The sequence below is a fragment of the Protopterus annectens genome, chromosome 5.part1 (genome assembly GCF_019279795.1).
Source record: "Protopterus annectens isolate FY-2018-M chromosome 5.part1, PAN1.0, whole genome shotgun sequence".
NCBI classification, from domain to species: Eukaryota; Metazoa; Chordata; order Ceratodontiformes; family Protopteridae; genus Protopterus; species Protopterus annectens.
In genome coordinates, this window is record NC_056736.1 from 714,218,985 (window position 1) to 714,246,576 (window position 27,592).

General features: G+C 45.5%; 1 protein-coding gene across 1 annotated transcript in view; it reads left to right on the forward strand.

Annotated features, from left to right (window-relative positions):
• RSF1 (remodeling and spacing factor 1) overlaps positions 1–27,592 on the forward strand; it is an 801,570-nt gene that overhangs the window by 106,817 nt on the left and 667,161 nt on the right. The window lies entirely within an intron of this gene.

Here is a 27,592-nt window from a genome sequence, read left to right on the forward strand (position 1 = left end):
TCCTCATTCCCTTGGACTCTCTCCCCGCCTGGGGCCTCAGTTCTGAGGGTGGTGCGTGCGTCTGTTTTATGGCCAATGTCTAACGGCCAACATCAGACATGTAGCGCACCTTGGGTAGAAAAAGACTTTGGTATACTGACTGACATCAGGTCATCACCTTGGCAGGCAAGTCCCTTAACTCATTCACTCTAGAGCAGCTCAGAAAATGCTGCCTGCTTACTTCCACCATAGGAACAACAGTGCAGCCTGAGCTCATTTTCATATAATTCATTTCTAATACCATACAGAAAACAAATGTTCATAACTCTTTAACCATAAGAGCTAGACTAAAAATGTAAATGTGAAAGTTGTTCAGCAGATACTGCCCTTTCCAACAGTGTAAATGTTGAGAGTGCATATCTATGTCATTATTAAATATTTCCCACGGAATGCTGATATTATGCATATTTTTTTTACATTTTTTGGTAAAACAAATCACAATTTCTTGGAGAATGTACCATGTAGACCCATACAATTTGTAATTAATTTGTTTGTGTGAATGTCCACTTTAAAGTGATACCTTAACCATTACTGTGTGATGCTCCTTTGCTGAGATAGTCACAGAAATGTGATTAATATTATGTTTCTCATAATTGATAAATAAAGCATATCTCATCACATGTAACAGACAAAGACTACGTATCAGTGTACAAGTTGTGTGGCTGAATGTCCGCTTTAAAATGATGCATCATGTGTGTCCTTGCCATGCTCTTGCAAAGATATGGGTATAATAATGAGAACTGTGGCAAATGTGTAATTTTCATAATCCTACAAGACTAAGCAAACTGTGATATCTGTACATGTGTACAGCATACAGACACAGTTCTGTTTTACCATGTTGTAAGGAGTAATACTGTCTGGAGAGGATTTATGTCAGACCACACAAAATGACAAAGTGGCCACCCCGACTGCATGCCTTCAAAAATCTCCTGGATCTGAAACCCAGCTGAAATTACTACATGATACCATGTTCATGTGCAGTAATTCATAAAAATATAAACAATGTAACCACAATGGGTGCATTATACAACAAAATTTTACAAATGTCCGAAAGAAACTAGAGGGCGAGTGCTTGAAATGACTCCACATAGACAGAAACCCAAATTTGGCTTGTGCATTCATCAATGTGATAATGACTTCTTATGTGAATGACAGTTTGAGCTGCTGAAAGTTTTACTTGACGAGTGAGAATGACTTAGTGTTATACTGTAACTGCACTTATTGTTAATGTGTTAATGACCTGCATTTCATTACTGCAAGGTTCTACATGCTCAGACATGGGTGATAATTGCAGCACAGAACCTGTTGAGAAGGCATTAATTATATTACCTGCTGCTGGTGTTATTTAACATGGACTCATTACCATCTGTTAGGAGAAGACCAGAGTTTTTGTGTCTTTCGGCTTTTCCCGGTTAGGGGTCGCCACAGCAGAACTCCGGTCTGCTAATGATTGGCAGTTGATTTTTATGTACCGGCTTGCCAGGCCTGAAGCGCAACCTTCAACAAAGGTATGCCCATTCACGCATGTCTCCACGCAGAAGACGCTCTAGCTGAGAATCGAACCGGACAGCGTCTTACTGTGAGGCGACAATGCTACCGCAGCACCACCACCGTAATTCAGCAAAATAGTATAACACTTGTATATTACTGAGCCCTTCCACCCACCTAAATTCGACTCATGACTGAAAACCCAGGAATAATGCCCAGAATGTATGGTTGCTTCATGCTGGTACTAGTGTGCAAGTAATAACATTCATTCCACTGAGCCGACCGCTGAGTCGAATCAGAAACAGAAATAACCAGGACAGAAATATCTAAATTATCTGGTTGATCCATGTAACAAATACTCCAAAAGTAGTAATTTGTTTTAACTCACGTAACCATCCCTCTGGTTACAGTAACACACACAAGTGAAAAAGGCAGACATTTTGTCCATAATATCTGGCTGAGCTATGCCAGAAATCAGCAATATAATACATCTCACTCAGCCTTTCATCCCACCCAAACATGTTTTGCCTACATGCTCAGTACTGTTTCTTGACCTAAATATTGCAGCCTACTCTTGTGTCTGTAAATACATATGGTGATCATCATGTTTCTCTGTTGCTGTCCTTACAAAATGGGTTATCTGGCTTCCGGTAGCCCACAGGCGACCAGAATACCAAAGTCCTTGGTATATGACGTCGGCTGCCTTCGGTTGTAAGCCTGATGTCAGGTACAAAGGAAAGCAGCCAACTCCATTTCCTCAGTCTTTTTGCCGTGGAGCCCAAAGCAATAGTAGACATTACCCTTCTAAGAATTGGACTTTTCCTGATCCTAGCAAACAGGGTCACAGTAGGCCTAGGAGTTACAGGTCTTCTAGGGGACAAACTTCCACCCCTCAAAAGGCTAAGCACTGGCATGCTTCCTCTTCAGAATCGGGGAGTTCTAAGCAAACCTCCCAAAGCAAGCATTCCCAATGACTCTGGCCTTCCCCTGCCTACCTCTGCGGGCCCAGGGTTTCCTTTGGGGGGAAGATTAGCCATTTTTGCAGATGTCTGATCCACCATCAAAGACGACAAATGGGTACTCAAAATAGTATCCCAAGGCTACAAGTTCTCCTTTCACACCTTCCCTGTCCCCCAAGGATACCCAGATATCACCCCACATCAAAGGGCAGAAGCAGAAAAACAAGTTTCTTCTTTGCTAAACCTGGGAGCAATAGAGCCAGTTCCTGCACTACAGATAGGCCAGGGTTTCTACTCAAGTCTTTTCCTGGTTCCCAAAAAAGGGGTCACCTGGTGCCCTATTCTGGATTTGTCCATTCTAAACACTTTTCTGGTGATTCCCAAGTTCAAAATGCTCACTCTTCAGCAGTTGCTGCCAATGCTGGCCAAGGATTCCTAGCTGGTGACTTCGGATCTCAAAGAAGCTTATCTGCACATCCCAATAAGGGAAAGCTACAGGCAGTTTATTCGCTTCAGGACGGGGAAAGGGACACTTCCAGTTCTCTGCACTGCCCTTTGGCTTATCTACTGCACCCAGGGTTTTCACGAAATGCCTGGCTCCAGTCATTGCTTTTTTCAGGCAAAGAAACATTCAGATTTACCCTCACTTGGATGATTGTCTTATTCAAGCAAACTCTCCAGAGCAACTTCTAAAAGATTTGGATTTTGTAAAGAACCTTCTCTTTGGGCTACACTATCAACGAAAATAAGTCAAAATTGGTACCCACCAGGGAGATTTTATTCCTTGGAGCTAGTCTGAACACATCTGCCCAGATGGTATTCCTTCCTCAAGAGAAACAAATGGATCTTTCGAATTACTTCAAGAATTTGGCAAGCATGACCCAGCTCTCTGCAAGGCAATTCCTGCAAGCCCTGGGATGAAACATTCTCCCAAGCAGCCCCTTCAGCAAAATGTTGAGGTATGTGCAATCACCAGAATGAAAACATTTCCCCAAACGACCCTTCAGTAACATTTCCTAGTATGTGCAGTCAGCAAAATGAGGCATTCAACAAAGCGACCCCTTCAATAAAATGTTGATGTATGCATAAGCACCAGAACAAAATATTTCCCCAAACGACCCTTTGTCCCCTTTATTATTTTTGGCTTTGTCCCCGATTCTTGAACTAAGAGGTTGATAGTTATGCGAGTACATAATAAGGCTAACACTGCCAGTGACCCTGATAAGATTTAGCAGTTTGAAACAGAAGTTGTAGAAATATTAATACAATAGAAGTATTGTTAAATATTTGCCTTTAGTTTGAAATTATAATAAGGTGACTGACTGGATACACTGGCCTCCCACACAATGAAGCGCTTTTCCTTATTTATTCCTGAAGTCAGGCATTCTTTAGGAACTGGACCATTCTGGATAATAAATGTTTTTTTTTCGCAAAGCCTATCTATCTCTTTACGTTTGCACATCACACATACAAGGTAAATTTAGTCCTATTTTTCACCAGTGGGTATTGCTTTTTTTGTAGTGTTCAGTCTTGTACTCTCCCAAGTTATATCTGCAGTGAGCATGTCTTTATTTACTTGAGGACTTGCCTGCTATGAAAAGTTAAATAATAATATTACTAATAATAACACAGCCGACCCTTTTACATCTCAGACTTTCAAAACCTGTCATTTTTGCACACTAGACACATGGGAACAAGCAAGCAGCAGTTTAAAGTACATGCTATTTACTGCCATGGTAACACCACAACCAGCAGGATGCAAGGAAAAAATGAAAAACATGGTCCTAACTCTTAGGACCAGGCTAAGGTCACACATCCAGCTACCCTTCCACCCCATTGTTCTCTAGGCCTGATGCAAAAATACTCAGTTGAATCGAGGAATAGAACTAACTTAGTAACTATAAACCCTCAACTCCTTCATCCTCTTACTATTTTATAAGATGCTGCAATAATACAAAAACACCACCATCGTTTCGGGGTACACCGGCCGCTTCATTATTGTTCACTTGTAACACAGTGGTAATAGTGGTTGCTGAGCTGCTTGCCAGTGATGATATATGTGAGGAGTGGCAGTAAAACAGAAAATTAAAGCTCTCCTTTATTGCTGATTTATCTTGTCCTGCCCCATGTCCTTTTGCCCCACCTTCTCAGTCACACACACACACACACACATACCCGTGGTACTAGTACTCATCACATGCTGGATGTATGAGGTAGGAAGGAAGGATGACTGGCTGGAAGAACAGCTGATCCCTCTGAAAGGATTCCCCTAATCCCACCATTCGGCATTCCCACTCCCCCATGTTGCCCCACTCGTCACACTAAAAGTCGCTGCCTGTTCCGATCTGACCCAGCAGCAGCAGAACCCTGGTCAGATTGAACCTGGATCAACCGCCATGCCCGAAACAGTAGCAGCAGGAGCCGCCAGCATTGGCAGCCAGAGTACTGACAAGTGCAAAAGAAGCCAGTGAAAGGAAGAAGGCTGAGACAGGTGCCAGTACTAGGATCCTGGATAAGATGTGTATGAAAATATCTGTACAGCATACCAGCTGCTGCTACAAATAAATGGTGACATCACGGCAGGGGGATCCACCGAATGGAGCCTCTCGTAAGACAAAGGCATGTGCACTGCATGTTACAGGGCAGCTGTCTGAGATGAGAGTAGCTCGTTACAGCCGGAGCAGAGAGAGTAAATAATACATTAGTACGAAATATATGCTCTGCAATCCAAGCTGCACTCGCATCCAGTTGTAGTTTTGTTCAAGTCCCAGGTTGTAAAATGTCAAAAATCACAGACTGCACACTCGGTGTGGGACTGGATGCCACAGAAATTAGAAAAAAACAGGTTATAAACAATCCAGATTCACTTAGTTGAGCAACCCTTGGGGGTGCAGGTGGTTATGCAAGTTGTGGTTTGGATTTCGCTACTCTGATTGGCTACCACCACTTGCTTCAGGGAATGCAAACAGAATCAGCTTGGTGTAAGCAGAGGAAAACACAGTACATGATAAGCCGATTTACTATTAAAAATTAAATGTTGGCATATGATTACTTTGCTTAAGTTGAGAAGTCAACTGGCAAAGTTCAGTTACTTTTTCAACTTAGTTTTCACAAAATAGGACTGAAATAGGTCCGGGAAGTAAGTCGTACACCATTATTCGGTGTGACCCAACCACATGAGCCAGTTTTTACACCACTGAGTGCCTAACCCTGACATGGCATGCGATCTGTGATCCATGTTTCCTATGTAGGATGCTGCGCACATAGTTGATGCTCTTAGGAGTTGGTTAATGCAACTGTTCCCCAAAAGTCACCCTCTAGAGTCTGTGCTGCTGCCCACTGTTGCATTTTTGGGTGAGTTTGAGGTGGAAACATGTAGCATGTTTTTGGTAGGTGGGAGGAACCGGAGGCACAGGGGAGAACATGCAAACACCACACAGGCATCGGCCCGATTGGTCTGGATCAAACCTTGTGTATGGGAGGTGAAGACCTAAACCATTATGACAACTGCGTGACCAAATGTTTAGCTAAATTTGTCACAAATTCCCTTTAGTCATGGTTTAGTACTGAAACTGGATGGTATGATGCTGGATTAACTAGATGGAAATTTCCTTTTTTTATTTCATTTATTTATTTATTTAGTATAGTGTTAAACATTTTGTACCATATCAAAAAGCTAATCTCTCTACTCGACCTTCATACTTCAATGGTATTCATCCTATTGTGGTTATTTTCCTCTTGTATGCATTTTCAGCTGATTTTCTGTCTGTCTCTTCCTCACCTGTTTGTTTTATCTTGTATTTATGTATTTCCTAATTTTTCTTAGGAATATTCAATGCCTGCATAAATCTTTCAAATTTCCAACATCAGTCTATACTTTGCACTTGCGCTCAATACGACTGCTTGTAAAATCTTTCAGTACTTTCTGGATCACTCCTGATTTCCCAAGTTTCGCTATCTCTACACATTCCAAATATTTATTTTTACTTTATGCCATTTCATTCTCTGTTAGGTATTTCTGCAGTTTAGGAGTATTCTCAAAATATAGTTGCCTAACTGGGGGTCTGTGTTTGGCTGTTGAAAACATTAAACGCTCGAACAGCTAAATATCTAACTGAAAACATTAATCTGAAGAAGTTTACTTCATTTGATGTCCTTCAAGGATGCATCTGCAGTCCTTACAAATGGGTTGTCCTGTCGTCAGGCAGCCCTTCGGTCGGCCGGATTCCAAAGTCTGGGTCTGGCTTCGGCTGGTGTCGCACTTCACCCGACGTCATAGCTGCAGTTCTTCGGGTATAAAGGCACCAGCCGACGCCATTTTCCTCAGTCTTTCTTGCCGCGTGGCGCCCGAAGCAGAAGCTGTTCGCAAGTGCCGGTCGGTCAGATCCAGAGATTACTACTACCGAATACTACGAAGACTTCTAAAAAGCTAAGTACCCCGTTGGGGACTCTTTCTTGCCTCAGCCGATGTCAGAAAAAGTGAATAACTGTTTAACTTGTGGGAAACAAATACCTCATAAAGATTTCCACTCTTACTGCTTACCTTGTTTAGGCCCAGACCACGACGTAGCAGCTTGTCTAGCCTGTGCTTCTTTTAACCGACGGACGCTTAGACGTCGGTCGGAGTTTGCTGAGCAGTTTTTCGGCTCTGATTTTGCTTATATTATGCCGTCGGATCCTCAGACTACACAAATATCCAAAAAACGCAAAGAAAAGGACCGACACTCGCGGTCCGCGGTTTCGGCCGAAACCGCGGTTAAGCAAATCGCGAGAGTCTCGGTTTCGGCCGAAACCGAGCAAGCGGTTCTTTCTACAGCCGAAACCATGCCTTCTACCGAGGCCTCTTCTAACCTGGCAGAATCGGCTTCTGAAATCCAACCTGCTGTTGTGGTTTCTCAGGAATTATCGGACACTGTTCCCTTGGATATATCTACCCCTGCACGTGGAGCTGCTAGGCCTCCTGCAGCCATGTCCATTAAGGCTTTTGCCAGGGCTAAAGCAGCTAAAGCTACTAAGACTGTGCCTGTTAAGCCCTCCTCTCACAGGCCCAGCTCCAGTTCCCAAATGCTTTCTCTGGCAGAGGATCTCATTTCTTTAATTAGGGGATCCCAACCTCATCCAGACAGGGCCTCTCATCCACCTCCAGAGAAGAGACCTAGAGCAGAGCCCCCTGAGCCAGTGTCCACGGATGATACCTCTGATGATTCAGACAATACAGACCCTCCAGAGGCTCCTTATTCCCCTTACGAAGACTCTGATGCTGAAGAGTCGATCCCTTCTGCCTCTCCACCTGAGGAATTTTCCTTTGGGGAAACCTTACATACCATGAGGGAACAATTTCAGTGGCAGGGCCAAGATTTCTCAGACTCCAGGAAAAGGCTTAGAACCTTTTTGCATTTACCACAACAATAGGCCTTTAGCTATACCTCCAGTTCTTTCTGTTGTAGATGATGCATTTAATGATGCTTGTACTGCTCCTGATTCATTACCTCCAGCCCCTGCTAAGCCCGATAGGTTCTACAGGGTCCCAGACACACATCACCATTTATACAAGGCTCCTTTTGCAGATCCCGAGACTATCTCCCAGGGGCCTAAGGCAGTAGCATCTTCCTCTGCTAAAAATCCCCTTCCCTCTGAAAGGGAATCAAGGTCCTTAGAGAGATGGGGTAAAAAAGTATACACCTCTGCTACTCTGTCAGCTAGGGCCTTGAACTGTCAATTTCATATGATCCAATATCAGGAGTTTATGCTTGATCAGTTAACTAAAAAACTGTCCTCTGATGAACCTTTAGATAAGAAATATGTTCAGGAAATGGTACATAACATTCAGCAAGTTAGTAACCATTCTTTAAAATGTGGCTATGATGCACTGGAGGCTTCCTTTAGATCAGCCATGACTGGCACAGTTATCAGAAGGCATGCATGGTTGAAAGAACAGGCCTTACCGGACCATGTCAAATAAAAACTATTAGATGCTCCCATGGACAAGGTCAATTTATTTGGTTCCCCTGCACAGCAGGTACTGAAGAAAATGGAAGAGAAGGCAAAATCTGTACAAACAGTGAAAGACTTCTTACAGGTCCAACCTCCACGGTTTAGCAGGAACTGGCCCTTCAAAAATTGGTCCTTTCCAGCCTCCTCTAAAGCACAGAGAGGCAGGAATAGGCGTTCAAGAGGCAGAAATCAATCCAGGGGTGCCTACAGGGGACGCCAGTGGCAGGGCAACAACCAGCGAGGCACAGACGCAGCCACCACCACTGCAACAGGACAATCACAGTGACTTGGCTCTGGCACCGCCTACCAGGGAACAACTAGAAGCACCCTTAGGCGGAAAGCTAGCCTTATTTTCAAAGAACTGGCATTACATCACAAGGGACCAGTGGATTTTGCAAACTATAGACCAAGGTTACAGGTTTCATTTCCATACTCTACCAGGAAAAAGAGGAATGCCAAACCTACCACCAAATCAAAAGGCAGAAGCTCTAAAACAAATAGCTCAATTACTAAGAATGAGAGCTGTGGAAAAGGTACCATCTATGGAACAAGGAAAGGGATTTTACTCCAGACTCTTCCTGGTACCAAGAAAAGAGAAAAAATGGAGGCCTATTCTCGACCTGTCCGCTTTAAACACATTCCTCATTGTTCCAAAATTCAAAATGCTGACTCTACAGCAGCTTCTTCCCATGCTGGGCAAGGAGTCTTGGCTGGTAACTCTAGATCTCAAGGAGGCATACCTGCACGTCCCCATACGATCAAATTGCAGAAGATACCTCAGATTTCTTGCAGGATCAGAGCATTAACAATTCTCAGCATTGCCCTTTGGCTTATCTACTGCGCCCAGAGTGTTCACGAAATGCCTGGCATCAGTAATCGCTCATTGCAGACTTCAGGGAATCCAAATTTATCCCTACCTGGACGACTGCCTGATACAAGCGGACAACAAAAACAAGCTAACAGAAGACTTACAAAGAGTCATTTACTTGCTGCAAGCCCTGGGATATACAGTCAATATAAAAAAGTCAAGGCTGATACCATCCCAAAGAATAACCTTTTTGGGTGCAGAGCTGGACACATCAAAGCAAATGGCATTCCTAACTGTAGAAAAGCAAGAACAACTTCCTCTCTACTTCTTGGCATTAACAAAACAGAACCATCTAACAGCAAGAAAAGTGCTGCAAGTCCTGGGCTTCATGGCATCCTGCATAATTCTGGTCCCTCATGCCAGACTGCATATGAGAAAGCTACAGTGGTATCTGAAGTATTTATGGTCTCAACACAAACACAGCCTAGAAACCAAAATTCCACTAATACCATGCCTGAAGCAAGAGTTCCTATGGTGGGCTCAGGCCTGTCAATCAAACACAGGACTGCCCTTCTACAACATTCAACCAAGCCAAACCATCACAACGGACGCCTCAGACCTCGGTTGGGGGGCCCACATGCTGGACAAGTGCATACAAGGCTTATGGACTCAAGATCAGCTGCGCCTGCACATAAATCTAAAGGAAATGCTGGCAGTAAAATTGGCAATCCAGACATTCAGAGCATTTCTCCAAGAAGGACAGTTGATGATAAGGACAGACAACACCACAGTTATGTGGTACATCAACAAACAGGGAGGCACACATTCATACCCTCTATGCCGGATGGCACTGGACCTATGGAATGTGGCTCTGAGCTACAACATTCAGTTACAAGCAATTTTTGTACCGGGAAAAGAAAACATTCTAGCAGACATTTTAAGCAGAACTACCACGGATGCCCACGAATGGATGCTGCACCCGGACATCTTCAAAGCCATCACAAGAAAATGGGGACTACCACAAATAGACTTATTTGCATCCCCACTCAATCACCAGCTAAAGAAATTCTGCACAAGGACGTACCACCCACTTGCTTGGAAGGTGGACTCCCTATCTTTCAGTTGGAAAAACCTGACAGCATATGCATTCCCTCCACTTCCTTTGATGCACAAGGTGCTATTGAAGATCAAAGAGGAACGTCCAAGGATCATTCTGATAGCTCCAGACTGGCCAAGACAACATTGGTTCCCATTACTGAGGAGCATGTCTCGGGAACAAATGTGGACACCACCCCTGATTCCATTGCTGTTAACACAGAACAACTACAACATCCTGCATCCAAACCTGAAAACTCTGCAGCTGACTGCCTGGAACATTACATAAGAGCAATTAACCCAAATTTATCCCAAAGGGTTAAAGACATTATCCTTGAGGCTCGCAGACCTTCAACAAGAAAGAATTATGCAGCAAAATGGAAAAGATATCTCATTTGGAGTACTGCAAAGGGAAAAGATGTGTCACTGGTAAACATAGCCAACATCCTGGAGTACTTGGCAGAGCTCTTCCATACAGGCCTGTCCTACTCTTCCATCAAGATACATGCATCAGCTATTTCGGCAGAATACAGCTTGGATCCTCCTGTCTTCTCACATCCTCTGCTCAGGCAGTTTCTGAGAGGAATTAAAAATGTAAAACCTCCTAGGAAACCACCATTGCCAACATGGGACTTGAACTTTGTGCTAGAAAAATTGACACTTCCTCCTTTCGAACCAGCAGCAACAGCAGAATTACAATACTTATCCTGGAAGACTGCTTTCCTGCTGGCAATCACCTCAGCAAGAAGGGTTTCTGAACTACAGGCATTAATGGCAGTGCAACCCTTCCTGATCTTCCATCAAGATAGAGTGTCCATGAGAACAAATCCTACATTTATGCCTAAGGTGGTATCCAGAGTGTCCTTAAACCAGGCTATCCACCTACCTACATTCTTCCCAAACCCACAGAACAGGGGAGAAAGACTGTTGCATACTTTGGATGTGCATAGACAATTACGCTACTACCTGGACAGAACCAAGTGCAATAGAAAAACTGACCAGCTTCTGGTAGCATATGCAACAGGAAGGGAAGGAAAAGCAATTTCAAAGCAGACAATCTCCAAGTGGATAGGAAATTGCATTAGATTTTGTTACTCCTTCCATGGAAAGAAAACTCCAGAGAACATCAGGCCTCACTCCACAAGGGCTACAGCCACTACTACAGCTTTCTTACGAGGGGTGGCTACCAAGGACATTATAGTGGCTGCTACTTGGACCTCCGTGCATACATTTGCTAAGCATTATAATTTACCTCTATACTCTAGATCCCGAGCAGGCTTTGCCACTGCTGTTTTGCAAGGGATCCTAACTACACCATAATCTCTCTTTTTTCCTCCTCCCCTAGTTTGGCTATGGTATTCTACCCATTTGTAAGGACTGCAGATGCATCCTTGAAGGACATAGTACAGTTTTGTACCTACCATAAATGTAGATGTCCGATAGGAATGCATCTGCAGTCAGGATTACCCACCCGCCTTCCCCTCTGTGGTACTCCTAGGGTATTTGCCTTCTTTTAGCTAGCTTGGGGGGGATCTATTATGGTGTATTTGTTTGTATATATGTGCATACATGCTTATTTTATGTGTTTGCTCTCTACTTTTTGGAAACATTGGCATTTATCCAAATTTAGCCATCCAAGAGGGCACCTGGCATCTAGGGCAAGAAACACTGAGGAAAATGGCGTCGGCTGATGCCTTTATACCCGAAGAACTGCAGCTATGACGTCGGGTGAAGTGCAACACCAGCCGAAGCCAGACCCAGACTTTGGAATCCGGCCGACCGAAGGGCTGCCTGACTACAGGACAACCCATTTGTAAGGACTGCAGATGCATTCCTATCGGACATCTACATTTATGGTAGGTACAAAACTGTACTTTCTTCAACCTGTGGTTCCTCATCCATATCTGATCTGACACGGCCACATTTTCCAGCTACGGCTCCGAGCTCCATGCTCTTCCCTTTACCTATAATGCCCCTGTCTCCCTTCAGATCTCGTTTGCCACCTGAGAGGAAGCAGCGTGGTCCGAGCTCCATTGCAGTTTGAAGCATAAAATTTTAACTTTGATATCTTTCTAACTATCCTTTTCATTCCTAACTTTTTCTATACCTTCACAGGGTTCTTCGTAGTTGTTTTCTGGTAGGCTTTTCTATCTTCCTCCCCTCTTTTCTTTCCTTGTGGTAGTGTGTGTGTTGCTTGAACCGGCTAAGGCATGGCGGATGCCCCAAAGCCTGGTTTTAAGAGATGCACAGAATGTGGCCATAAGCTTTCCCCGGTGGATGGCCACACTCTATGCATGGTTTGTTTCGGGGTGGCGCACCTCCAGTCCCCCTGTCCTATTTGCTGTGGGTTTAAATAAAGGACAGGCGGGACAAACTTGTTGTCAAGGGCCTGTTGCCCTCCACTGCTGTGACAGACGTCCCACCTTCCCCCGATAAGAAAGCAGTGGCTGCTGCTTCGTCTGCCCTTTCCTCTGCCACTGGAACTCGCCCTCCTGCTAAGAGGCCCGGGGAAGGGGGATAAGGTCAAGAAGGACTGGCCTCGCAAGTGCTCTCCTCACCGCTTGTCGGAGGACGCCCCCTGCTGAAGACTAAGCCTGTTTCCAGGCCTGTTTCACCTCGGCTCAGGTCCCCCAGGTTCTCCCCTGAGCCCGAGGTTCTTGTTAGCCAGTCGCCCCCTAGGCCCTCTCCCCACCAGCTCTCCTGGCCCACTTTGTTGGCATCCTCCTGCTCTTCCCGGAGCCTGTCTGAAGCGGAGATGGACAATATGATGCAGACATTTATCCGCACTCAAATCCAGATGGGGATCTTGCCAGGGCCTTCTCCCACCAGAGCGGGCACCTTCCTTCCAGTATTTAGATCCATCACTCCTTATCCGATCAGCAGTTTCAGAGCTGTTGGATCCGAAGATGGTTGGAGTCGAGGGGTTGGCGCCACTGATGGCACCTTGTACCTTGACATCGGCCAGTGCCCTGAGTGTGTCGGATGTAACTAGATCGAATCCGAGCTCTTGGAGTCATAACCCTGGGGTCGGATCCGAGGGGGTGTTCTCTGTTCCGAGCTTGTCAGAGAGAAGCATCCCCCTCATCATCTCGGCTCCTAGAGGCTCAGCTCCAACTCTCCAGTCTAATCAGGGGGTAGCGACTTCCACCATTTCAGCCCAGGAGGTCCGTTCCCTCTCTGCATTCGACATGGTGGAGAGGGTTCTCGCAGGGTCGAGGCATCTATTTAATCTTCGGAGTCCATCCAGACCCCCCTGGTCTTGAGTGCAGGTCTGACCATCTTGCCCTCTCAGGGACAGCCCGTAGCAGTAATGCCCCAGGACATTCCAACCTTGGAACAACCCGCTTGGGAGACCTCCCCAGAGAGTCCTCCTGAGGATCCTCCCTCAAGCATATATGTAAAAGGAGGCACGTGGACTCTCCTCCAGTGTCCTTCACAGAAGACACGGAACTGGATGAAGGGGAAGGTTCACCAAGGTCACCCTTCGAGGATGTCTCTATGGAAATCCTACGCCAAAGATGGGGGTGGTCTGCCCCGAAACCAAACTCTTGACGAGTCCATGTTTCTGGAGACATTTGGCTCGGGCCAGTCTACCTCTTGGGTGTCCACGCCTGCCGATCCACTTGTGGATCTGATTACGTCTAGGGCATGGAAGGAGCTGGACACCGTAGAGCTGATACCCAAGCACCCAGATAAGGTCTTGAGCCCTCCCACAGACAAATTACACTGGCACAGGGGGTCCCTGTAGATGCTATGCTGGTGAAGGTGGCCCCCAAGAAGTAACTTGCCCAGGATCTATGGTCCATCTGCCTGACCAAAAGTCTAGGACGTTGGCTCGCATTGGGAAGCAAATCTATGCTTCAGTGACATTCTGCGTGAGGGAGCTGAACTACATGGAGCACATTATTAGACTCCAGAGAGATCTTGTCAAGGAAGTCACGGAGTCAACCCCAGGGTCCATGTCATCAGAAGACAGGAAGACGTTCACCCTAAAATCTGTAGCCAACACATCCATGGATTTGTTCTTCCATGCCACAGAGGGAGACACACGGGCGGCTGGGTCAGGCATTGCCATCCGGCGTCACGCGTGGCTCAGCTTATGTCAGTTCTCGGAGCCCTTCAAGGCGTCTTTCACCAATGCCCCTTTTGATGGTTCTTTCCTTTTTGGGAAGATGGTCATAGAGTTTAGTCTAGAGCGAGAAGGACAGGAAATCCTGTCTGCAGTTGGGGTCTGCTTCTCACAGCCTCAAAGGTCTTTTTCCAGGAACCAGCAAGGCCAGAAGAAGATGTGGTTCTGCAAGTCTTGGGCATTTTCCCAAGACGCTCAGGACTCACCATCCCCCAGAGGCAGAGGGGGTTACTACATATGCCACCCTGGGGCAAAGGGGTTCCTAAGAATTTCGGGTCTCGAGAACCTTTCTTGGATAAACCCGGACAGCAACTCTGAAGGGTTGCCCGACTGTCCATCTCTGGAGTCAGTCGGGGGTCGTTTTGTCACTTCACCCACTAGCATGGGAGTCCATCACTACAGATCAGTGGGTGCTGCGAGTCATATCCAGAGGATAATTTCGTTCCCTTCAAGGATCCACCCCCTTCCAACAAAACCCTCCCGGACATTCCACCCATGCAGTGGGAGGAAGCAGTAGTGCAGGTAGACTCACTACTGAAAAAACGAGTCATCCAATCAGTCCCCCCAGACCAGTCCAGATCCGGGGTTTATTCCAGGTTCTTTTTAGTGCCAAAAGAGACTGGAGACCTCAGACCAATATTGGATCTGTCCCAGTTGAACCTGTCAGTAACCAAGACAAAATTCCAAATGGTCCGATTCAGTCTATTCTGCCTTATCTGCAGGACAGAGATTGGATGTGCTTGATCGACCTCCAGGAAGCGTACTGTCACATCAAGATGCACAGGTGCTCCTTCGCTTCCGGATGTGAGCCAATCATTACCAATTTTGAGCCCTCCCCTTTGGTCTCACCTCAGCCCCCTCGGTGTTTACCAAGGTAATGGCAGTGGTAGCGGCTCACGTGAGGCTTCAGGGCATTCAGGTCTTTCCGTACCTAGACGATTGGCTCCTTACCGCCCCCTCAGAGCATCTACTATGTCAGGCCAGGGACTCCTTTCAGTTGGCCAACAAGTTGGGCATCACGATCAACATGAACAAGTCTGCCCTTCAGCTGGTCCAGGTTTTAGATTTCATTGGGGCACGGTTTGACACAATACAATCACAAGTGTTCTTCACCTCAGACAGGTTACGCAGCTTGAGGCTATATACGTCTTACACGTCCTTCAGACCCAGTTACCAACAGCCGAAGTGGTGTTAAGAGCTTTAGGTTCTATGGCGGCGACGATGAATCTTGTCCCCATGGCATACCTTCATATGAGGGTACTGTAATTGACTCTAGTGGTACAGTGGTCGCTGTTAGACCTTCCCTTATCCTTCCCAGTGAGAATTTCAAAAGCATGCAGGAACTCCATTTGGTGGTGGATTCAGTCCCCAGATCAACTCAAGGGCCATCCCTTTCAACCTCCTCTACCCCAAATCATGGTGACCACGGACATCTCCCTACTTGGGGGAGCATTGCTCGGGAAGGACAGTCCAAGGCACGTGGTTCCCTTTCGAGACCTATCTGCATATCAGTGTTCTAGAGATGAGAGCGGTTCTTCTTGCATTGCAGGCCCTCCATGCTAATCTTCCTCTGGGAATGATTGCAATTCAGATGGACAACATGTCAGTGGTCTGGTATATCAACAAATGGGGGAACCAGATCTTATCCCTTATGTCGAGAGGCCATGAGAGTGTGAGAATGGGCCATCTCCACCGGCTGTTTTCTGGTGGCAATGTATTTCCCGGGACGGTCCAACATTTTAGCGGACAGGCTCAGTAGATCTATCCTGATGCCTTACGAGTGGTCTCTGAAGTCTTCAGTAACAAAGCAGATCTTCCTAAAATGGGGTCATCCTTGCTGCGATCTTTTCGCGTCTCCTTCCAATGTGAAATGCAGCGAGTTTTTCGCTCTGAATCCCCCCCCCCCCCCCACTTCCCAGAGACACTCTGATTCTTACTTGGCCTCCCAGGCTTCATTATGCTTATCCTCCTCTTCCCCTCATGTAAAAAGTTCTGCAGAAAGCCCGAAGGCTGGGGAGCACTGTGAACCTCATAGCCCCATTCTGGCCTCGTCAGGTTTGGTTTCCCTTACTCGGGTCTCACCTAGTTGTTCCACCATGGATCTTGGTTCTGGTCCCAGATCTGCTCTCACATCCCTTAGGGATTCCTCATCCAGATCTGGACAGTCTGAAGCTCACTGCTTGGCTGGTCTGGTTTTCGTGATTCTTAGGACTGCCGGTCCGTCATTTCCCGTTAAATCCATTCTGGTGTCAGCTCATAAATCGTCCACCAGGAAAGTTTATTGCAGTAAATGGACACGTTTTTCTAGTTGGGCCATTCAGACGTCTTTGGACCCTTTCACTGCACCACTTTCAGTGGTCTTAGATTTCCTAGCTAGCATTTTTCATCAGGGTGCTAGTTCCTCAACGGTGAAAGGTCAGCTAGCCGCCATTGCTAATTTTCATGTTGGGGTAGACATGTCTTCGTTGGCTTCTTCTAAACTTTGTAAACCCTTCCTCAAAGGTGCTTTTCTTCTCAGACCTCCGGGTAAGGACCCCATCACTCCGTGGGACCTTACTTTGTTCTTGCAGGCATTGGTTTCTCTTACTTTTGAGCCTGTGGCATCTATGGCTCTACGATTTTTGACCTGGAAAACTGCATTTTTGGTTGCCATCACATTTGCTAGAAGAGGGTCGGAGCTTCAAGCTCTTTCTATCAAAGTCCCCTTACATGATCTTTCACAAGGATAGAGTGTCGTTATGCACTAACCCATCCTTCCTTCCTAAGGTAGCCTCGGAGGCCAATATCAATCAGATTATTAACTTACCAGTATTTTTTTCCAAACTACCAGAACAAAGGGGAATACAAATTACATCATCTGGACGTACACAGGCAGTTGAGGTTTTACCTGCACAAGACTAAATCTTTCTGCAAGTCTGAGCAGCTTTTTGTGTCCTATGCCAAGCTGTTTTTAGGTAAACCTGTCTCAAAAGTGACGATTGCTCACTAGATTTCAATATGCATTGGCTGGGTTTATTCAGATAGAGGTTTGTTTCTTCCGGGAAAGGTGAAGGCTCATTCGACCTGCTCTATGGCTACGTCAGCAGCTTTTTGGTCTAGGGCCTCTCTGGATGAGATTTGTTCAGCTGCTACTTGGGCCTCATCTCTTACCTTTATTTTTCATTACAAACTGGATTTGGTCTCTAGGAGTAGAGCATCTTTCGGTTCTGCAGTGCTCCGGAATATCCTTCCATGAGGGCCTCCCAGGACTTAGGTAGCTGAGGACTCTGTCCCACAGGTTGAAGAGCAAATGAAGTATACTACCTCGGATAAAGAAGTTATGTACTCTCCATAACGTTCCATCGGAGTAGTTCTACTTCATTTGTCTTCAACCATTCCCCTCCTCCTTCCCTCTATCCTTAAAACACGTCCTTTGTACCTGACAATTGTTGCTGGGATATTTGGTTCTGTCAGGGCTAAAGTTCTGTTGTGATATTGGTGTTGGAGGATAAGGTGTTATCTGTTACTTGTTAGGCAGCTGACTCAGTCTGAAGGGAAAGGGAGACAGGGGCATTATGGGTAAGAGGAACATGGAGCTCTGAGCCATAGCTGGAAAATGTGGCCATGTCGGATCCGATATGGATCCGAGGACCCACAGGTTGAAGACAAATGAAGTAGAACTACTCAGATGGAATGTTATGGTGAGTACATAACTTCTTTTTATTTAACATTACCGAACAGCAGTAACAGCGAAAAAAAAATAATTGAATGGGTGTGGTTGGCCAACATTGCGATTACAACCAACTAATGTGGGGGGTATCACCCCACCCCACCCACCCCAACTATAAATACCAATTCTGAGATCCCACTACAGTGGGGAATAGGGCAAATTTGAAAGATTTTCTTTACTTACCTTGTGCATCATGTTACTTCCTAGTTGTTGGCCAACTATGGCCATTCGATTAATTTTTTTTCACTGTTCCTGATGCCTGGAGTAACTAGTTCGTTCCCAACTATATATATCCTAGACCTAGTACTCACGAACATGGGGGGATGCTGCTGCTCCCTAACCATGCATTAACTCCTCCCTGCTAAGATCTGGCCACAAAACTATCTCCTTTAGTATTAAAACTAACCTAGAATCCCCCATCAAACTCCAAGCCTGTTAAGAACTTCGCTAAGGCCAGTTACCTCAAACTAAGTGACAGCTTAACAAACGTCCAAGCCCCTGCGAACCCAGATGATGCTGAGGCCGACTGTGAGCTGCATACAAAGCACTGTGCAGCCACATTCATAGCTGCATAGAGGAGGCAGTACCTGTCCATGTCAAACCTATGATTACTGGCAAAAAATTAACCACCCCTGGTGGACCCCTAGCATAAATAGGCTATTCAACAAATGAAACAAAACTCTCTCCTGAGCCAAAAAGGAACAGACAAAACAGTGCAAAAAGACTCACTTATCTAAACAAACAAATTGGACAGCTGGTCAAATCTGCCAGAGCAAACTGAGACAGAGGCAGCCTCCTAGGTGAAAGATAAGCGTAAGGCTTTTTTAATTATATTTGTAATCTCAGTGGAAACACTCAACAATGTGACAAGTTAATCATGAATGGCAACACTTAGATCCAGCCTGAAGCTATAGCAAACCAGCTGGCCAATAAATTCAGTTCATACTTCTCCTCCCCATCACCTCCTACCACACCCAAAGAAATACCATACCCCCTACCTGTCATTACGAGGGGAACAGGTCCTTATTTCGCTCACTGAAGCTAAAAATACAGTCCCCATGGGTCCCAACAACATTCCAGGATGCTTCAAAAAATAGCGTAAAACAGAATCTATCAGGGCCTCTAGAAACCCTCTTTAACCACAGACTCTGGATGGGCTTTGTCCGAGAGGAATGGAAGACTGCAGCAGTCATCCCTCGGCACAAATGGTCCCATCAACTGACCCAGGAAACTGCAAAGCCATGGAGAGAATTATCGTAGACGTGATCAATAATGACATAGAAAATCTCCAGACACTGGACTAGACCCAATTCGGTTTTGTCAAAGGTAGGTCTTGTCTGCTTAGTCTGGTGGACTTCTTTGAGAAGGTCACCAGGGCCATGGATGAGGGTAAAGCAGTACACATCACTTATCTAGACCTGGCCAAAGCTTTTGACACAATCCCTCACTCTGGGATCATAGGTAAACGTGTTGAGTTAGGCATAAACCCCTACATCATCATCATCATCAGATGGATAGCAAACTGGCTCACTGACAGGACACATGTCCCGATAGGTGAGTCCACCTCAGATAAACCTGGTACTAGTGGTGTCCTACAGTGTTGGGACCCCTCATGTTTGTTATATACTTCTCAGAAGTGAAGGCTAATGTTGGGGGAGGGGGGGCTCGGGCTCGCTAAGTTCACCAACAACTCTAAGCTGGGAGCAATCATTAAATCCCTAAACAATGTTGACATCTTACAAACAGGCCTAAAAATGACAAAATCATGGTCTGAGGCTAAATGCTAAAAAAATGCCTAATCGTACCCTTCGGTAAATCTGATATCCCTGCAAATTATAATATTAATAGTACACTCCAAAACACAGACCCAGTGGTGAGGGTCCCAGGAACACAGATAGTAACCTAAACTTTGACCACCAGGTAGTGAGGAAATCCATTCTGTGTGGCTCAACATATAAGTAAAGGCATGGCATCAAGATCAAAGGAAGTCATAGTGCCATTGTACTGTGCCCTCAGCAGGTCCGTTATAGAGTACAATGCTTCCTTCTGCTTTTAGGTAACCAGGCTCTTGGAGCAGTTGGAGCCGCCCCAGAGGTTTCTCACAAAAAATATAAAACACGTGAGAATGCAGAGGGTGGTCCAGACTTTGACCTTTCTGTAACTTTAGATCTTGGTGTTTGCCATGAGCTTGATGAGGTCATACTCATGTCTGACTATGCAGGAGAATAGAATGGGAGTTGAGGTGTCACAGATGACAGGATTCGCCAGTCCCTGATCTTATCCTGGTGTCCAACCCTTGTTTCCCGACTTTAGAGAGCTATCCCCACCAGTATCAGGCTGAGCCTTTCTTTCCTGAAGCAAAGTCACTTCCATGTCCTGATACTGGACCCTTCAGTTGTTGGGTGGGTAACCTATTTTTGCACATCCATTTTTCAGGAAAAATTTACCCGCACTCCACCCCGGGACACTGGGTGCCAAATCAGACAATTAAATCTGTGTTCAAGTGATGTTCTTCGTGTTTCACTGTTGCAGTCATCACATTTGGGGGTTATCTGCTTGCAGTAGCCCTCAGTCGGCCAGATTAACAAAATCTTGGGTCCGGCGTCGGTTGCTGTCTCTTCTTCTGTGACGTCAGGTCGTCAGGGGTATAAAACATGCAGCCGATGCCATTACATCAGTCTTTCTTGCCATGCGATGTCCGAAGCAGAAGCAGTTCACAAGTGCCGGTCGGCCAACTCCTGGAATTTTCGTTTTCAAGTTTCAGAACCGAAGTCTTCAACTTAAAGCTAAGTACCCCGTTGGAGAAACTTTTTCTTGCTCTTAACCGATGTCAGTAAAAGTTAATAATTGCATTACTTGTGGAAAGCAAATACCTCATAAAGATTTTCATTCGTACTGTATTCCTTGCCTAGGCCCTGACCACGACGTACCTCACTGTCAGTTTTGTGCCTTATTTAAACCATGAACTATCCGTCATCGGTATATTTTCGCTTCTAAATATTTTGGTGCTTGGTTCAATTATCCTGATATGTCTTCGGTAAGCCATCCGACTGCTGACATTCCGAAAAAACACAAAGGTAAAGACAGAGACAGGCCGCCTAGGTCCAAAGCTGCCGATGATGCTTCTCCTAAGCCAGTTGCCTGTTCACCGGTAGTCAGTGAGGCTCTTTCACAGCCCCTGATACCCACTACTTCAGATTCGCAGGCCTCTACTGAGACCCATTCGGAGTCCAGTATGCTGCAAGATGCTTCAACTGTGGAACCTCTGCTGATGTTTCTACCTTGGATGGGTCCGGAGCTGCTGTGCAGGCACCGGCTTCTGTGGGTGTATTCAGGCTGACTGACTTGCGTATTAAACCTACGTCATGTTCTTCTTTAAGGCCTAAATCTCGAACCATGCCTAGAAAACCGATGCCCAGACCAAATGGTCAGGCCTCTATGCCTAAAAAAACAAATAAGAATGGCTGAAGACCTTATTACTTTAATTAGGGGAAGCCAACCTTCCCCCTCTAAGAGACCTAGGACTGAGTTTGCTTATGATACTTCTGACCAGGATTTTGAATTTTATGTTTCCTCTGGTGACCAGGATTTACCCTTATCTACTTATGAAGATTCTGTTGCTGAGGACTGTATTCCCTATGCTTCTCCCCCAGAGGATTTCTCTTTTGGTGACACCTTGCATACTCTCAATGAGCATTTTTGTTGGGAAAGTCAGGATGCCTCTGATTCTAAAAAGAGGCTTAGGGATTTCTTACTCCTGCCCCAGCACAGGCCTTTAGCCATACCTCCTGTACTAGACATTGTTGATGATGCTTTTTCGGAATCTAGCTTGGCCCCTGACTCTTTACCTCCTGCTCCCAGAAAACCTGATAGATATTACAGGGTCCCTGACTCTCACAAGTTCCTTTTTAAAAGTCCTACTGCGGATCCTGAGACCATTTCACAGGGACCCAAGGGCATTAAGGCTACTACTGCCAAAAATCCTACCCCCTCTGATAGAGACTCCAGGGTGCTGGATATTTGGGTAAGAAGGTATACACGTCTGCAACTTTGGGCATTAGGGCCTTAAACTGCTAGTTTCATATGTTAAAGTATCAGCAGCTTATTATTGGATTGCTTAAACAGAAAATAATGCTGATTCCTGATTGTGCTGAAAATAAGGATTTACAGGATTTACTGCATTCAGTTGAACAGGTTGGAAAACATACTTTGCAATGTGATTTTGATTCACTAGAGGCATCTTGCAGGGCTGCTGTTACTGGGTCTGTACTTAGAAGGCATGCTTGGCTTAAGGAGCAATCCTTGCCAGATCATGTTAAAGCAAAATTACTGGATGCTCCCTTAAACCAGGACCGCCTGTTTGGCAACAAGGCAGAAGAAGTTCTTAAAAAGATGGGGGAAAAAGCTAAACCCATGCAAACTGTTAAACTATTTTTTACAAGTACAACCTCCAAGGTTTAGTAGGCATTGGCCTTCCAAGAATTGGTCCTTTCCTGCCTCTTCCAGACCTTTTCAGTCCAAACCCAGATCCAGCAGAGCTCCCAGGCTTCAGTCCCAGGGTACGCACAGGTCTAAGCAGTGGGGGGGGGGGGGGGGGGGCTCCATTTCCAAATCTGGGAGTAATAAAACTTCCCCCTATGGTAAACTGTCTCAATGACTTATTTTTAAAACTTCCAAGCACTTGTCAACTGACTGCCCCTTTGGGGGAAAAATTGCTCGTCATGCCAAGAACTGGGAACTCATTTCCAAGGACAAGCAGATTACCCAAATGTAATGACTGCAACAGTGAATGCACTCGGACATCTACATTTATGGTAAGTGTACACAACTGTACTTTGCTCCCTATGCTATGCAAAGACGCCTAGTTGGCAACACTAGATTTAAAGAAAGCATACCTGCACATCCCAGTCACGGAATCTTGCAGAAGATACCTACGCTTCAAAGCAGGCTACATGCACTATCAGTTCTCTGCATTGCCCTTTGGCTTATTTACTGTGCCCAAGGTATTCACAAAGTGCCTAGCTCCAGTCATTGCATTTTGCAGGCAAAGAAATATTCAAATATACCTGTACTTGGACGATTGTCTAATTCAGGCAGAAAGCCAGGACATACTTTTGAGTCATCTGGCCTTTGTACAAAGGGTACCAACTTGTCTGGGGTACACCATAAGCGAAAAAAAATCACACCTGGTACCCGGTCAGCAAATTATATTCCTGGGAGCAAGCTTGAATACAACTTCCTAGATGGCTTTCCTCACGCCAGAGAAACAAATTAATTTAACAACCTACTTCAAACAAGTGGCCACAAAAACCCTGCTTATCTGCAAGGCATGTACTACAAGCCTTGGGGTTCATGGCCTCCTGTATTCTTCTAATTAGATATGCAAGACTTGCATATGAGGAAACTACAATGGTATCTAAAAAGCCTATGGTGTCAACATTCTCAGGATCTAGAAGCAATGATTCCTATCATACCTTGCCTACGCTTAGAGTTCTTTTGGTGGGCTGAGGCTTGCCACCAAAACAAGGGACTATCATTCACGCTACCGTCTTCCGCCCAACCCCTAACAGGCGCATCAGACTATGCATGGGGGGCTCACCTGGCAGGGAAGTGCATTCAGGGCAAATGGAATCCAAGGCAAATGCACCTGCATATCAATCAAAAAGAACTGTTAGCTGTACAGAATGCTCTGACAGCCTTCAAGGACCACATTCTTTCAGGACAATTAATAGTAAAGACAGACAACACCACTGTTATGTGGTACATAAACAAGCAGGGGGGGGGGGGAGTACCCATTCTTACCCCCTCTGCAGACTAGCCATGGCATTGTGGAACACAGCCTTGAACTACCAAGTGCATCTACAAGCTCAATTCCTGCCAGGAAAACTAAATACACTGGCAGACGGACTAAGCAGAAAACTCATGGACCCACATGAGTGGAAACTGGAACCAAGGATTTTCAACATGTTGACAAGCAAATGGGGGATCCCAGATATAGACCTGTTTGCCTCCCCCCAGAACTATCAATTGGACAAGTTTTGCACAAGGACTCCCCACAAATAAGCATGGAAAAGTGGATGCTCTGTCCTTCAGCTGGAAAAACCTATCGGTTTATGCCTTTCCTCCTCTGCCTTTGCTCTCCAAAGTACTAATAAAGATCAAACAAGACAAACCAAGTACGATTTTGATTGCACCAGACTGGCCACACCAACACTGGTACCCCCTCTTGCGCAGTGTGTCGCTGTTGGCCCCATGGCACCTGCCTCAGACGCCTACCCTGTTGTCTCAGCAGGAGAACCAGGTTCTGCACCCTCTGCTTCAAACTGTGAACCTAGCAGCTTGGCTAATTTCCTAATCTCTCCTTTACCATCCCTCAGTAAACCAGTGATGGATATCATTTTAGAGGCAAGGAGGCCTAGTACTAGAAAATCTTATGCTGAAAAATGGAAAAGATTCTGTGCCTGGAACCAGTCTCAAGGTATGAGCTCAACAGCTCCCAATTTACGTCTGATTTTGCAATACTTAACTGAGATGCTTCACAAGGGCATGTCTTTTTCCTCCATCAAAATTCACGCCTCAGCCATTTCAGCTCATTATAACACAGAACCTCCCCTCTTCTCTCATCCACTGCTCAAGCAGTTCCTCAGAGGTGCCAAAAATTTAGGACCACCCAGCAGAGCTTCAACTCCAGCCTGGGACCTTAACTTTGTATTGGAGAAACTCACTCTCCCTCCTTTCGAGCCAGCTGCTACTGCAGATTTAAAATTTATTTCTTGGAAAACAGTTGTCCTTTTAGCAATCACTTCAGCTAGAAGGGCAACTGAATTACAGGCCCTTATGGAAGTGGAACCTTTCATCATCTTTCATGCGGACAGGGTGTCCCTCAGAACCAATCCCTCCTTCATGCCCAAGGTAGTATCCAGTGTGGCTCTTAATCAGTCCATTCATTTCCAGCCTTCTTTTCTAATCCACAGAATAAAGGGGAATGGACACTGCACTCCTTAGATGTGCACAGACAACTTAGATTCTACTTGGACAGGACTAAACCTCAAAGGAAATCTGAACAACTGCTGGTGGCATTTGCTGCAGGGACAGAGGGGAAGGCTATTTCAAAGCAAACCATTTCTAAATGGATAGGCCATTGCATTCATTTCTGCTATAAGCACCATGGAAAACCTATCCGACAGGGGATCAGACCCCACTCAACCAGGGCTGCATCTACCTCTACAGCCTTTCTCAGAGACGTCCCAACCAGGGGCATCCTAGAAGCTGCTACCTAAAGTTCTGTACATACTTTCACCAAGCATTACCATTTGCCAATTTTATCTAAGTCCAGAGCTGGCTTTGCCACTGCAGTCTTGCAGGGCCTTATAGCTGGTCCTAATGCTGTCTAAATTCCTCCTCCCATCCTTAGCTTTGGGAATCTACCCAAATGTGATGACTGCAATAGTGATTGCAGTAGATGTTTGAGTGTATTCACTGTTGCAGTCCTGGTTACCCTCCCTCCAGCCCCCTGACTTCTTTTAGCTATACCTCTACTCTCCCTTACTACGCTTAAAAGCTTTTTGGTGTATTTGCTTTTTTGTTGGAGGTATAACCTTTTATTTTTATATATTTAAGTGCTTCCCATTAGTGTGGCACCTGACATCTGGGGAAAGAAAAACTGATGTAATGGCATCGGCTGCATGTTTTTTACCCCTGACGACCTGACGTCACGGAAGAAGAGACAGCAGCTGACGCAGGACCCAAGACTTTGTTAATCAGGCTGACTGAGGGCTACTGCAAGCAGATAACCCAAGTGTGATGACTGCAACAGTGAATACACTCGAACATCTACATTTATGGTAAGTTTATACAACTGTACTTTTCTTAACCTAAAAGCTGTTGTGGATTGGGGGGATGAGACCAGTTGCCCTTCTGCTCTGTGTGAAAAACTAAGCTGTGGTATGATGCATGGAGATCTGTAATATGTGTCTATACCACTTCTGTAATGAGCAGATGCAGGTCTGTTGGAGAGATACAGACAGTGGCGTTATCCTTTAAGCTTTTTCCTATTCCCAGACAAATTATTGTGCTTGCAGACTTACTGAGTTGCATTTCCATTCTTGTCTTAAAACTGATAATTCTAGGGTCTTTCAGGAATGGTGGTTGTTGTTGTCGTCTTTCGGCTTTTCCCAGTTAGGAGTCACCACAGCAGAACTCCAGTCCGCTAATGATTGGCAGTAGATTTTCACGGACGCCGGGGTGCCAGCTCGACGTCCAATCTTCAACGAAGGCAGGCCCATTTACGCATGTCTTTCGAACACCTACCCAACCACGGGGAGGACATGCAGACTCCACACAGAAGGCACTCCCCGCACTCCAGCTGAGAATCGAATGGGAGAACCTCTTGCTGTGAGGCAACAATGCTACCGCTGCACCACGCGGATGGTACACCCTGGAAATTAATCTTTTTTCCATCTAGGAGAAAGTGGTCTTTCATCTGTTCTGCAGACTTCAGCAGGCCACGGCTGAATTGATGGTTTATGGATTTTCCCTTGTGTGTAGGACAGATCCTTATACATCTTTTAACTATTCCTTATAATTCAACATCTGATCTCAAGAATTCAGGAAAAAAATCAGAAGTTCATACTTGCTTCTCAGTGAACAAGGACAGGTGTGGAAATCCCTAACAGTTCAGGAGACCTTCAAAGTTGAAATCACAGTATACCTCAGTTGACGCAACAGCCAGTTCCACTTTAGGGCTTTTAGTTCCTAATTTAGGTCTCTTATTTCTGACAGAACTTTCCATTCAGGGTGTAGGAAGCAAATTTAGTTAAGAAGTATTTATTGATCAGATTTTTGCTGTGTGGAAAAGGTTGTCCTCCTGCATTGAGAGGTATTCTGAACTGCCTCATTTGATTATTTGCAGTTATATCTGACTTGGATCTCAAACGCATATGATTTGGACTCAGTTATTCAGCAGTCAGTGTGCATGTCTTTAACATATCTATTTGTAATGACCTGAGCAGGATGGTCACCTAGCACTGGCTGACCATGTAGTTCCTTAAATGGATTCTGCATCTCTATCCATTTTGTAGATCCATTCATTCCTGATTGACAGGCTTGCCTATTGTGCAATTGAGCTTATTGGTTCTGTGGCCCTGAAGTGCATAGATGTATTTCTTGGTAACCATCATGTCTGATCACAGGTTCTTGAAGGTGTGCAGGTCACCACTTTTAGTGAGTATTTGTTATCATTAAACCAGGCAGTTTACTTTCCAGTTTCTTTTCTGAGTGGGTAAGGCCCCTTCACACCTTGAACGTACTGCCAGCTCTGGTTTTACATGAAGGTTGCTAATTTGAGGAACTTGGAACTACTTCTTAACTCC